Source organism: Stegostoma tigrinum, chromosome 27 (genome assembly GCF_030684315.1).
Source record: "Stegostoma tigrinum isolate sSteTig4 chromosome 27, sSteTig4.hap1, whole genome shotgun sequence".
Taxonomy (NCBI): domain Eukaryota; kingdom Metazoa; phylum Chordata; class Chondrichthyes; order Orectolobiformes; family Stegostomatidae; genus Stegostoma; species Stegostoma tigrinum.
Genome location: NC_081380.1, coordinates 26,210,873 through 26,223,405, shown reverse-complemented (window position 1 = coordinate 26,223,405; position 12,533 = coordinate 26,210,873).

Here is a 12,533-nt window from a genome sequence, read left to right as displayed (position 1 = left end):
TTTCATTTAACATGGTAATCCCTTTTGTGAGATTTTATCAAAAGCCTCTGAAAGTTCAAATGAACGACATCCACTGGCTTCCGTTCTCGTTTTGATTAGTTACATCTCAAAAAATTCCAAGAGATTTGTCGAGTATGATTTCTCTTTCAAAAATCATGCTGACTCTGTCTAATCTTGGCACTGTTGACCAAGTGTTCTGCTACTGAATCAATTATAGTGGACTTTAATATTTTCCCAACTAACGTTAACTAGTTGGTATATAATTTTATGTCTTCTCTCTACTCCCCTTTGCAAATCGTTGATACCAGGCACCAACACCTCAGGGCACACTCCACGGACAGTGACCCTATGCACTCCCCTGCCCAGGAAACTTGGCAGCTGACATATATCAAGCTCACTTCGCCCTCGTGGCACATCTCCCATTCACTTACAGTACATTCTACACTTCCATAATGCACTTTGGAGCATGTTGGTACCATTCATTGTAATTCTGCTGCCGGGCCACTTCCCATCTCATGGATTGGACCGGGATGCATCTCAGAGCTGATCATTCACTCTCAGAGGACTCATTCATTGTGCCTGCTTGGATTCTCAAAGCACCCACACTGTACTTTGCCTTGCCTTTTGGTACATTGCAGTCTCAGCCAGAACTTAAAGGCTCACAATAACCTGCCTTGCCCTGCTAATTAGCGCAAGCGCAAAACGAGGCAGCTTGTCCTGATTGTGAGCAGTGATCAGTCACAGGGTGGATATTTGCTATGTGGCACCTTTCCATGTCAATCTCACATCTGTGCCATGTGACAGTACAATCATGGCTGGCACACTACTTGTGCATCAGTCAGTTGGCCATGCCTGAAAGTCTAAGGGGAATAGTCCTCAGTCCAGTCAAGGACTTCATCAAATCTTAGTCCAGGGGCTTGAATATAGTCAATTGGCTGCTTGGGGAGATATCATCAGTGGGAGCCTCTGCAGTGGTTGGAATGTTGGATAAAGAAGTGCTAGGATTAGAGGCAGCAATCCAGGCTGCAGAGAGCACAACATTGATACCCTCATATCAGGTGCTGACAATAGTGTACAGGAGTACATACGTTACTACAGGAGGGGGTTTACTTGTGTTGTGGCTCTTCCTCAAACTTCCCTTCTACTTGAATCGAAACATTAACTGTTTCCCCTCTATTGATGCTGCCAGACCTACCCAGTTTGTCCCTCACATCCTGCTTTTGTTTCTGATCTCTAGCATCCATGGTATTTTGCTTTTATTCAAGACCTTAATTGACATCCAGTTCCAGTGGATCTGAGCTGTGGTACAGTGATCAGGTCTCTCTGATGAAGGGTCTAGGCCCGAAACGTCAGCTTTTGTGCTCCTGAGATGCTGCTTGGCCTGCTGTGTTCATCCAGCCTCACATTTTATTATATGTGGTACAGTGATTATTCATTGACTGTAAATTTGTTGGTGCTCAACCAGCAGGTGGGCTATTTCTGTTCCAAAAGGCGAATGCAGCTGTTGCAATTTTTTTGTTTGTTGTTTGCCTCTTCTGCTCCTGAATAAAAGTGAATGTTTTGAACCATTTGAAGACTTCTGTGTACCTGTAGGTCACACATTGAGCAATGAACTATTCAGGGCATTACAGCAAGAGTAGTACTGTCTTTGACAGAGTTGTAAGATGAGATGGGCGTAAGAATAGGTCAGCTTGTGTAGCTTGGAAAAGCAGTAGATGTGAGCCTGTGCATTTGTTAGCTGCAGCAAAGTATCAACTGTGCCACTATATGCCCTGGAAATCAATTGTTTTTGCACTATGTGCACAGTGAGTGGGAACTCCAAGATTGTCAATGCATAACTAACAATTAATTTAGAAATTAATTTTAAGAGGTCTCTTCGAGATGGAAACCAGGTCACAACAGTTGCAGGTGAACGTATCAAACCTATTGAATTGTGTTATTTCAAATCATAAACAGGAGACTTAAATAATACACTGAGTCATGGACAGGCAGCACAATGGGAACTTTGAAGGTGCAAATCAATGAATCCTGTCTCAATAAGCATCGCAATGGGAGCAATTTGAGTTGGTAACAGTGACATTTGAAAAGTTGGCTGCTTCAGCTAAAGAAAGTACATAAATTTAGCTCCAAGGTGTGGACTTTGGTAAAGAAAGGGACAGGGCCTATACAGTTAATGGTAGAGCCTTGGGTAGTTTTGCTGCACAGAGAGAACGAGGGGTTCAGGTATATAGATCTTTGAAATTTGCGTTACAGGTAGACAGGGTGCTTAAGAAGGTATTTTGAATGGTTATCTTCATTGCTCAGACCATTGAGTATAATGGTTGGGGCATCATGTTGAAGTTGTACAGGATGTGGTGAGACCACTTTTGGAGTATTGTGTACAGTTCTGGTTGCCTACTATAGAAAGAATAATGTCAAATCGGAGAGGGTTCAGAATAGATTTACCAGGATGTTGCGGGACTAGAGCGTTTGAATTATACGGTGAGGCTGGATACGTGGGGATCTTTTTTCATTAGAGTGTAGGAGGTTACGGGTGTCCTTATATAGATTTAAAAAATCATGAAGGCTTACTTAAGGTGACTACCAAAGGTCTTTTTCACTCGGGTGGGGGAATTCAAAACTAAGGGGTACATTTTTAAGTTTAGAGGAGAAAGATTTAAAAGGGACCTGAGGAGCAACTTTTTCACACAGAGGGTGATTTGTGCGTGAAATGAATTATCTCAGGAAGTGGTAGTTTCAGGTGCAGGTACAACATTTAAAAGGCGTTTGGACAAGCACACAAATAGGAATGGTTTAGAGAGGATACGAGTCAAATGCAAGCAAGTGCAACTCGTTTAGTTTGGGAAGGTTGGTCAGCATGGATAAGTTGAACCAAAGGATCTGTTTCTGTGCTGCATGACATTATGAGTCTATGACTGATCGACCCTCACAGTTGGTAAGATTGATTATTTAACTGGAAGAGACACTTATGCTAGTTAAAACTGTCTAAAACTGACTCTACAGCCAAGATTGTGCTGGAAATGGTGACATTTTCCGCTTTTCACTGTACTCCTATATCGCTGCACTTGAGTACACGTGACAATAAAATCTAATTCTAATTCTATTTTTGGGGTAAAAATTTCTAACAAGTAAGTTTGAGGAAAGCACCTTTGAAGAGGAGTTTTGACCAAGGCAGGGCCAAAGAGAAAAGATACACAGAAAACAGTCTGTTTCTGTTTGAGAAGAATAAGGAAATTTATCTCTCCTTCCCAAAGTCCGCTGTTCTGCGAGACTTCTCTGTACAAGGAAACATTGGCTGTTCAGCTACGGAAACCATTGCAGATGCTGGACCTGACTTCTAATGTGAACTTCTTTGCTACAGAAACATGAAATGCAAGCAACAGATCCAAACAGTACACTTTACAGACTCATTAAAACTTCTCTTTATGTGTATTCTTTCATCTTATCTGTAACTGTTTTAATCTCAGTATCTGCCATTGTTTATTAACAACTTTATATTATTATTCGCATGGAAACTTCAAGAATTGCTGTTAATAAACTAGCCTTTAACCTGTTTAAATTCAGGCTTAGCTGCCAGTCTACTTTAACTTGCACCATTCCAAATTATAATAGGACTGCACAAGATATATTAATCTACAGCTCATGTGGTGGATATGTAAAGCAGTTATAATGAAGGCATCTAGCTATTAATTACGAAAAGCACTTTAGCTAGAACTCCAAGTTGGTGTGTTACATTAACACTGGGAAATAATAATGATATAAAAGCTTACTCTTAGCAAAGTTCCCAGGACTGATTAATCTCTACTACTGACAATATAGCATGGGTGACAATCAGTCGCATAGAGCCCCAGGGTCTGCATTATAAATAGTGGTTACATTGCATTTGTGCTGTCCCTTTACATTTCCTTCAAAGCACTTTTAGACTGGGATGTTCAGTTAAAAAATGCACACGTGTATTATTTCATAATTCTGCTGAGCTTTTGTTTAATTCCTGATTCCAACTCACTTCTGTTTCCCAGATATTTATTTGTGCTTTACCATCTGTAGCTTGACAGAGGGCAAGCTTCAAACTGTTTATCAGTTTTTAATGTGCTTAGTGTCAGAGTTTTGCTATCTAAAGTGTCTTATCTAAACAATAAAAATAATCACGGTACATGTGATAGTTGATGATTTACTCGACAAGTCAAGTCCCAAAATGAAAACTGGCTTTATGTATCTCGTTTTCATTTTTTTTTACTGTAATGGTCAGCAGCTGAAACATGTCACATCAGGCTATGGACTTTCTTTAATGCACAAACTAAAATTTATTGCACAAAAGATGTAAGAAAGCAAACCATATACTGAGGTACAGAAGACAGTTCAGAAAAATCTTAAAGCACGCCTCAAAATAAAGTTTTCATCTGACTTCCAAACATCATTAAATTCACAGAAAATTGGCTCCTGAGAAATTATTTCTCTTTATTAAATATTCTAAATAAATGTTTAATAAATTAATAAATAAGTTATTATCCCAGCTTCCTTCCTGTGAACAGCTGAATCTTCTTACTTTTTAGAATTAGAATCCCTACAGTGTGGAAACAGGCCCTTCAGCCCAATAAGTCCACACTGAACCTCAGTGCATCCCACCCAGACCCATTCCCCCTTTTAACCCACCTAAGCTACACATCTGAACACTACGGGCAATTTAGCATGGACAATCCACCTAGCCTGCACATCTTTGGACTGTGGGAGGAAACCAGAGCACCCGGAAGAAGCCCACACAGACGCGGGGAAAATGTGCAAACTCCACACCCAAGGCCAGAATCGAATTTGAATGTTCACAAAACAGAGAGCTTAGATTTTCTGAGTTTCTAATAGCTACGCATTTCTAACCAAACTCTTCCTGTCTGGAATACACACACACAAAATGGGTTTACCGAGTTATCTACATTTTCCATGAACTCCTGTGAGGAGAAAACTTCACTTGCTTCTGACTTTAGTTAGGTCTCCTCTATACTGCTCCAAAACATTTCAATCTCTGGATTTTTCTAAACTAAAGATCAATCCCTGATTAGTCTGAACTGAAAACAAGCTAATAACCTTCAACGTTTAGCCTACCTGCTGTAGACCCATTGTTTTAACATCATGTTCCATTGACATTGCAATGCATTGTAGTCATCTGCTCTTTGACACAAACTAGATGAGGTTACATTTCTGGATCGATTCTGTGACTTTTCTGTTTTTAAAAGAATTTCACAAAAGTAACTAACACTACTAGGTCACAACTTTGAAATACCGACGCTAAAAATAATATTTACAGATATAAATTCCAGGCCTTTCAGTACAAGTAAGACCAAGTGATGAATCCAAAATCTTTACCATTATTAAAGTAATATGGATTCCTCTAGGATATGGTAAAGCCATTTTGTATAGGAGTTTATTTCTGTAGCTTGCTTGAAATAGATATTTTAATATCCTGTGTGCTGATTTCTTTAGGTGAGAGGCCTGTAACTCATTAATTTTTAAATGAGGGTTAAGTGTTTTAGTTTTAAACCTACAGCATGGGTTTAAAAAGATGAAGGTTAACAAAAGCAGGAAAATGAGCAAAGTTATTTGCAGCTTTGAGATCAACTATTGGATCACGTGGACTCAAAGAATTTGGCACAGGTTACTGCCCTTTCTTCACTGAATCATAGAATCCTTTCAGTGTGGAAACAGGCTCTTTGGCCCAACAAATCCACATTGACCCTCAGAACACCCCATCGAGGCCTATTACTGCTTTGACTATTCTTCAACTGGTAATATCAATTACCAAGTGTATACATTTTCTCCCAACAGTTTCAATGTAACAAACAGAAATAAAAATAGAAATATCTGGAAAAGCTTAGCAGATCTGGCAGCATCTGTGGAGAGAATCAGAGTTAACGTTTAGTATTGAGTGACCCTTCCTCAGAACTGCAAATAGCAAATAAATACACCTGGCAGATCAGGTAGAATTTTACTGAGCCCATTGAGGCTGGAGATGGGGCTGAAATGATGGATTGCTACATTGCACTGGAAGTCCAACATCTTCCCTCTGTCTGACCAATTTTACTCAATGCAGCCAGTAAACTAACCAGTGGTTGAGGGATTGTCACTGAGCAGCTGTGGCCCCTGGTGCTGTTTGGGGGAATCATGTTTGATATTTCCACAGTTTCCACTTAAGGAGGAATAGATTTCCTGAGAGAGGTTAATTACACTGAAGAATTTTGATGTGCATTTTGCCTCCTGCAGAATGTGTTTATCTAATGCCGCAATGTTTATGTTAACTCTAACAACAGAAAATACTTGATGTGTGTAATATGGTATAATATACAACCAAAGTTTGTTATGACTCATTAATACATCATTCACAGGCACATCTATGTCTGGGCTAACATTAAGCTATTTGGTGATGAAATGTAACATGCTTCCATCAGCACTTCATGCTTCAAGTGGCATGAGCTAGAGTCTGCAATCTTCATTTCATCGGGTCACAGATTATGATACAATAATACCATGAAAATAGCCGTTAAAGATAACTGATTGTGGGACATAACACAACAGTTTAATGGTCAATGCTTTCAGACTTACACTTCTCCAGTGGGGAGAAGAGTAGCACAGAGATGGGATTATAGTCACAGTACAGCTACAGCAGTCCGATGAAATAATTAAACACAGACAAAGAGGCACATAGGACAACAGAGAAGTTTTATCATCACAGAAGGAACTATCCAACTCTAAAGGGAAGGGCCTGCAGTCGTCTCTCTAATCTCCTGAGCATCAATGCTAATGCACAATAGATTCAGCTCCACTTGCTATAAGTGCAGCAAAAGTGGACTGGAATAAGGTATTGTACTGAAATAACTTTGGCTATTGTGAGCTTTCCAGTGTAGTCCTCGTCTACCCCTCATCTGCTGCTATCTGCTGCTTGAACAGCTAGCTAGAGGAACAAGGTGCAGGGGGGAGCAGATTCATTGGAAAATCTTCACCAAGTTTCCTCCAAGACACATGCCGTCCTGAACTGGAACAATATGGCTACTACATCAAAATTCTGGAATTCATTTCCCATTGACACTTGGGGTATATTTACACAATTTGTACTGCAGAGATCCAAAACGGCAACTCACACCAAATTCACAAGGCCAATCAAATGCTGGACAAGCCAGCCATACTTCACATCTTATGAAACAATTTTAAAGAAGCTGTTTCTGCAAGAAAATCCTGATACCTCAGGAGCTTCCAGTGTCACATAAGGCTAACACAACTGCCACAGACCACACGAGTTGGTGAATGATGAATGTAACTGTCACTTGACTCATTCTCCCTCCATGCCTCCCTTCCACACTTTCCCCTCCCTCAGTAACAGAATACATTATCCTGACACTCTGATTTCCATAGACTCCTTCTCCCTTTGTGTCACTGTGGTGATAAAAGGCATTTTTTCTGGTTTGGTTATGTTCCCCGGCATTCTGAATGCACCTTTCCTGAAAGCACATGGCCATGATTGTTGGTCACTCTGACGCACTGTAAATGAGCAGGACTGAGCTGCTGGGATGGCTTGATGGTATGACCATTCAGCCTTTGCTTACTATGCTGTTTGAATGCACCTGAAACAGGTAGCTGAATGTGGATACTGTTACTCCACGCATGGATTTACCACCTGGCCTTAGATTTCATGGGCTGGACTTTCACTTTGTAACTGTAAATGCCACATATCGTTCCAGAGGGTGCTAAGTGATTAAAACTCTGCCTGCTCTGGATCCAAATTCTTGCATCCACTGTTCAGCTGTGTATCATGCCTAGTACTTCCAAACATAGCTTCTTGGTGAGACATGATTGCTGGTTTGCTGCATCCATCTACTGGACACACAAAATCTCTTGTTTCTCTGAGCATCTGAAACAACGTCTCTGGAGAGGTGCTGCTGAATCTTGGAACAACTGTTGCTCTTGCTGAAGCCATCCCTCCACTTCTTCCATTAATGTAAACACCCTCCTCTTGCCTTCAACCAGCCTGACTGCTACAGATAACAGTTTTAGAAAATGGCATCTTATAGCAAGCTGCAGTCACATGAGCCCATGTGATTCACTGTCGTAATCCACCATCCACCAGCTCTTAACTGACATGTCCTGATAAAATCTTGCAAGAAATTGCATTACTCCGTTTATTTCACAGACTGCCACTTCCACCCAACTTTGCATTCTTGCCTGCTTAGTAAAATGCAAGCCACAGATGTAGGTTCTTTAAAAGTGCTGAAGCTTGGACAATTTTCCTCATTAATTCTGATTATCAAACAGCATTTCCCTCATAATTAACCAAAGGTTTTGACCTCTGTGCTTTCAAACCCATCATTGTTTTGTGGGAATAGTGGTCATCTTCCTTTTACCATGTTGAAGGAGTTATCTCAAAGCTGCATTTCCTTTCCCAGCATCACAGGAATTTTTATTTAGGTATTTGATTATGTAAAAATATGCAGCTAAAAGCTAACAATTACAAGGATAGCTCAGATGCAGCTGGCTGCTGAAAATTTATCTCCAGATGCAACAAGGCAACGCCAAAGATCTCTCCGTGCTAATGCATGCCGCAACAACCTTGGCTAATTAAATGATGTTTAACTAGGCATTCAAATTGCTGTATACAAAGAGAAGAATCCCACATGATTCTGCAATCAGGGAATGCAGCGTGTAACTGTTTGCCATCGACAGTCCAGATACATTTCCGAGTAACAGCGAATATTGTGTGCAACTCCTGTCATGTTCTATCCCTGCCATTTACAATGGAAGAATGATAGAAGACTATTGAGCTTAGTCTCACTGTTTACACTGTGATTGTATATATGGCTGACAACCTGGTCTTCCCTCTGCTACATCATAGCTTATAGATTTTGATAAGAAATAAACACTCTCCAGTTACACAAAACCGCTTAATGAATTTGAACTAAGCCGAGTGAAGGAACAAAAGATGGGTCTGCTGCCTGCTAAACAGGATTAGAATGTTTCATCACTTCATATGGCATGACTCTCTCACACAAAAATATATTTTCTTGAGGTTTTACTCAGTTTTTAAATGACTTGTGCTTTGCCTTCATAAAAATGCACCCGTTTTCTTTCTCCCTGCTTCAGCACAGCACTGGTCTGATCAGCAGTCGTGGAGATGGATGCTTATAATCAAAGACAGCTTGTTAGAGATAAGCATGGAATATTACAATCAGGCTTTGTCCTCAGAGGTATTGACCTGGTCTTCATGGCACTAAAGGTGCAACAGCCTTTATAAACCAATTCTATCCTTAATCACCTACATGGATACATTGGCTTTGCATTTCTGACAACAAATCTGTTGTGGCAATGTTTCTGAGAAAACCATCTCCAGTATGTTGTGTGCTTTGTTCAAGATGTTTTTATTGGAGCTGATCACACAGTGAGGCTGAATTGTTTGCTCTTGGCTGTCTTTTTTTTTGTGAACCTGGAGCACATCTAGATATGCTGCACCGTCTGTGTGGGTGTTTCAATAAAGCAACTCAGGAGGCTTATGATTATACTCCGTCACAAAACCCCATTCATGTTGGTGGAACTTCCTTCATTTAGATAATACAATTGCTCCTTTTTAATTATTTGAACAGGTATTAGTACTTGTATTACTTTATGCTGCTTAAATCATTCTCCTGTACTAATTTTGCACGAGTTCCCCAAATGCCCACTTCTTCTCTTGACTGGTTCTTTACAATAGCCCCAAATTTTTTTAAGCCAATTCTGAAAACTCCCCATAGAGTTTTTGTGGTTTTGCGACTCTAAAGAAATCTAGCAGAAAATTGCTTAAATATTTCACAATTGCTTAACTATTGTTGTAGATCTTACATGTTTCTGATGTTTTTGTAAGTTTGATTATACTCATTTTTTTTGCATTAACTTTGAATTGTTCTGTTGAGAGTGTGCACTGTATGAAAATGACTCCTTACTTATGTTCAGGCTCAATTTTACTTTGCTGCTATGGTTTGTTCTATTTCTGACCAGTGCTTTGTAACTGGGTTATCATCCACAATTAAATTGTCTAGCATCTAAGACAATTGGCATTCAAAAATTTCAGGAGTTGAGATAATGTGAAGGAACATTTTGTAATCTGCCTATCTGACACCTAAACTGTTAAATGTGCACACTGTTGACAGATATTTATGCAAAAGCAAATGCCAGTTGTCACAATTTGCATCAAGCAGGGGGCTATAAAAGGACAAGAAATAGAAACACACACGCTTCTTAGGGGAAACTAGAGATGAAAAATAAATGCTAGTGATGCCCACTTCTCAAGAATGAAGGAAAATGACAAATTAATGGTTTTAACGTTTTATAATTATATCACTTCTTTTATGGTATTGTCGCACTCCTGATCTATTTCAACCTGAAAGTATGTTTTCATTTTTTATTGTTTGGTTTGAAGATTATCACTTAGCTTAATTTCCACCAAATTACTTCATGATTGTTTGAGTGCCTGTCTTCAGCTTAATTTTGTCCTTTCTTGTTATATAGCTCATAGCATTAAATACTTTAGCTTTCCTCTTCATTGCTTTTAGGCATGGTTGATAGTATAAATTCCTTCATCAATCTTAACAGTTGGCACTCAAAGAACAATTGGCTGTTCCTGAATTTGAAATCATGTAGCTTTTATTTATTTTCAGATGCGAATAACTGGCATGATCAGTCATTATTGCCCATCATTAGCTGCCTTTAAGAATGCTGATTCATTTTCTAGACCTGCTGCAGACTATGTTGTGGATAATTTCTAATCAGGCTGTTCAGAGTTATTGAAGCAGTAGGGGCTTGAGTAGGTGCTCCTGGCTCAGTGGCAGGGACAATACCACAACACCACAACAGCCCTGTAGTTTATGTTGCATAGTTATGCCCAAAGTGCTGTTGGTGAGGGACCATCAGAATTATGACCTTGTGACAATAAAGGAATGACAACATATGTCCTGGTTGGGATAATGTGACTTGCAGGAAAACCTGCTCATCCTGGTGTTACTATATGTCTGTTACACTTATCCTTCAAGGCAGTAGAGGTTGTGGATTTCCAAGGTACTACAAAGAAGCCTTAGTAAATTATTGCTGCCCATTTCACAGTGTGGTATCCACTACTGCTATCATGCAATTTTGATGGAAGGTGTCAAGATCTAATATTATGGATGGTATGCCTATCATGACGCGGCTTGGGTTATGTTGAATTTCTTGAATTTTTTTTAAGCTGCACTCATCAAAGTAACTGGAAACTATTCTATTACCATCTTTATTTCTACTAAGTAGATGCTGGATAAGCTTTGGGGAATTAGAAAGTGAGTTACTTGGCACAGAATTCCCAATTTTTTGGCATGCTATTGTAGCGTATGTTTGGTGCACTTAGGTTTATGGTCAGTGGTAACCCTAGGATGTTGAGAGTGTGGGCTTCAGTAATGTTAACGAAATGCTAAAGGGGGATTGCTGAGTTTTGTTAAAGATTGTCATTGACTGGCATTTGTATACTATGGGTGTTACTTGCAACTTATCACAGCAAGACTCAATATTTGATTTTGAACATGGTCTGCTTCAGTATCTAAGGAACTGAGAACATTGCTGAACATTGTGCAGCAAATATCCTCATTACTCATCTTACAATGATAGGAATGTTATTAATTAAGTAGTTGAAGATGGATGGGCCCAGGACACTACCCTGGGAAACTCTTGTATCGAAGCCCTGTGGCTGAGATGATCGACTTCCAGAAGCTGTAGCCTTCCTTTTATTTAAGACAACTAGGGTCCGGAGATAAACAATAAGCTTCACTCGTCCTTCAGAAGAAACTGTCGACTTAGGAGCTTGGGTATTAAAAAGCGTGGGTTACACAATTGGAGGCCGTGGGTGGGAGTGTGGTGTTGGAGTGAGGGGCAAATTTCTGAATAAAAATCCTAGCGATTACCACTTACACTGTCGTGTTTAATCCCTTGTGCTCACCTGTTGTCCAAATTCCTCTGTAATGCATCGGAATTTTTTTTGATTTCTGCCTGTCTTTGAAGAAGAGAGTCACAGACAGTGAGCTATTTTGAAACAAAGATACTGCCAGGCTGATTAGGTTATTAAGTGCAATGTGTATGATACAGGATCAGCTACAGTACTCCTGCTCTTCCTAGCTCTACATTCAGATGAGTATGTTTTAAAAGCTTTACTTTATTCGGCTTCAGATTATAGCAAGTGGCTTGCGTTAGAATGTCTTTAGGTCACGTCTAAATCTAATTTTCCCAAGTTCAGCTTGCACGAGGCTCTTTCACGTCAAACTAGAACTGAAGTCATACCTTGAAGATACACATAGGGTGGTAATGTCATATACTGTTTTGGCTCATCGACAGTTAGCAATCCACCTGCTTTATGCTGAATCTACAAATGCTTAAGTATTATTAGCATAGGATAAAACACAGATAAGGGTAAATGGAAGAGGCAATAACAAAGCAGTTTGTTGCACACTGCAATAGATACCGTTTTCATTAAATTGTTCAGCACAATTAATCACGATTAATAG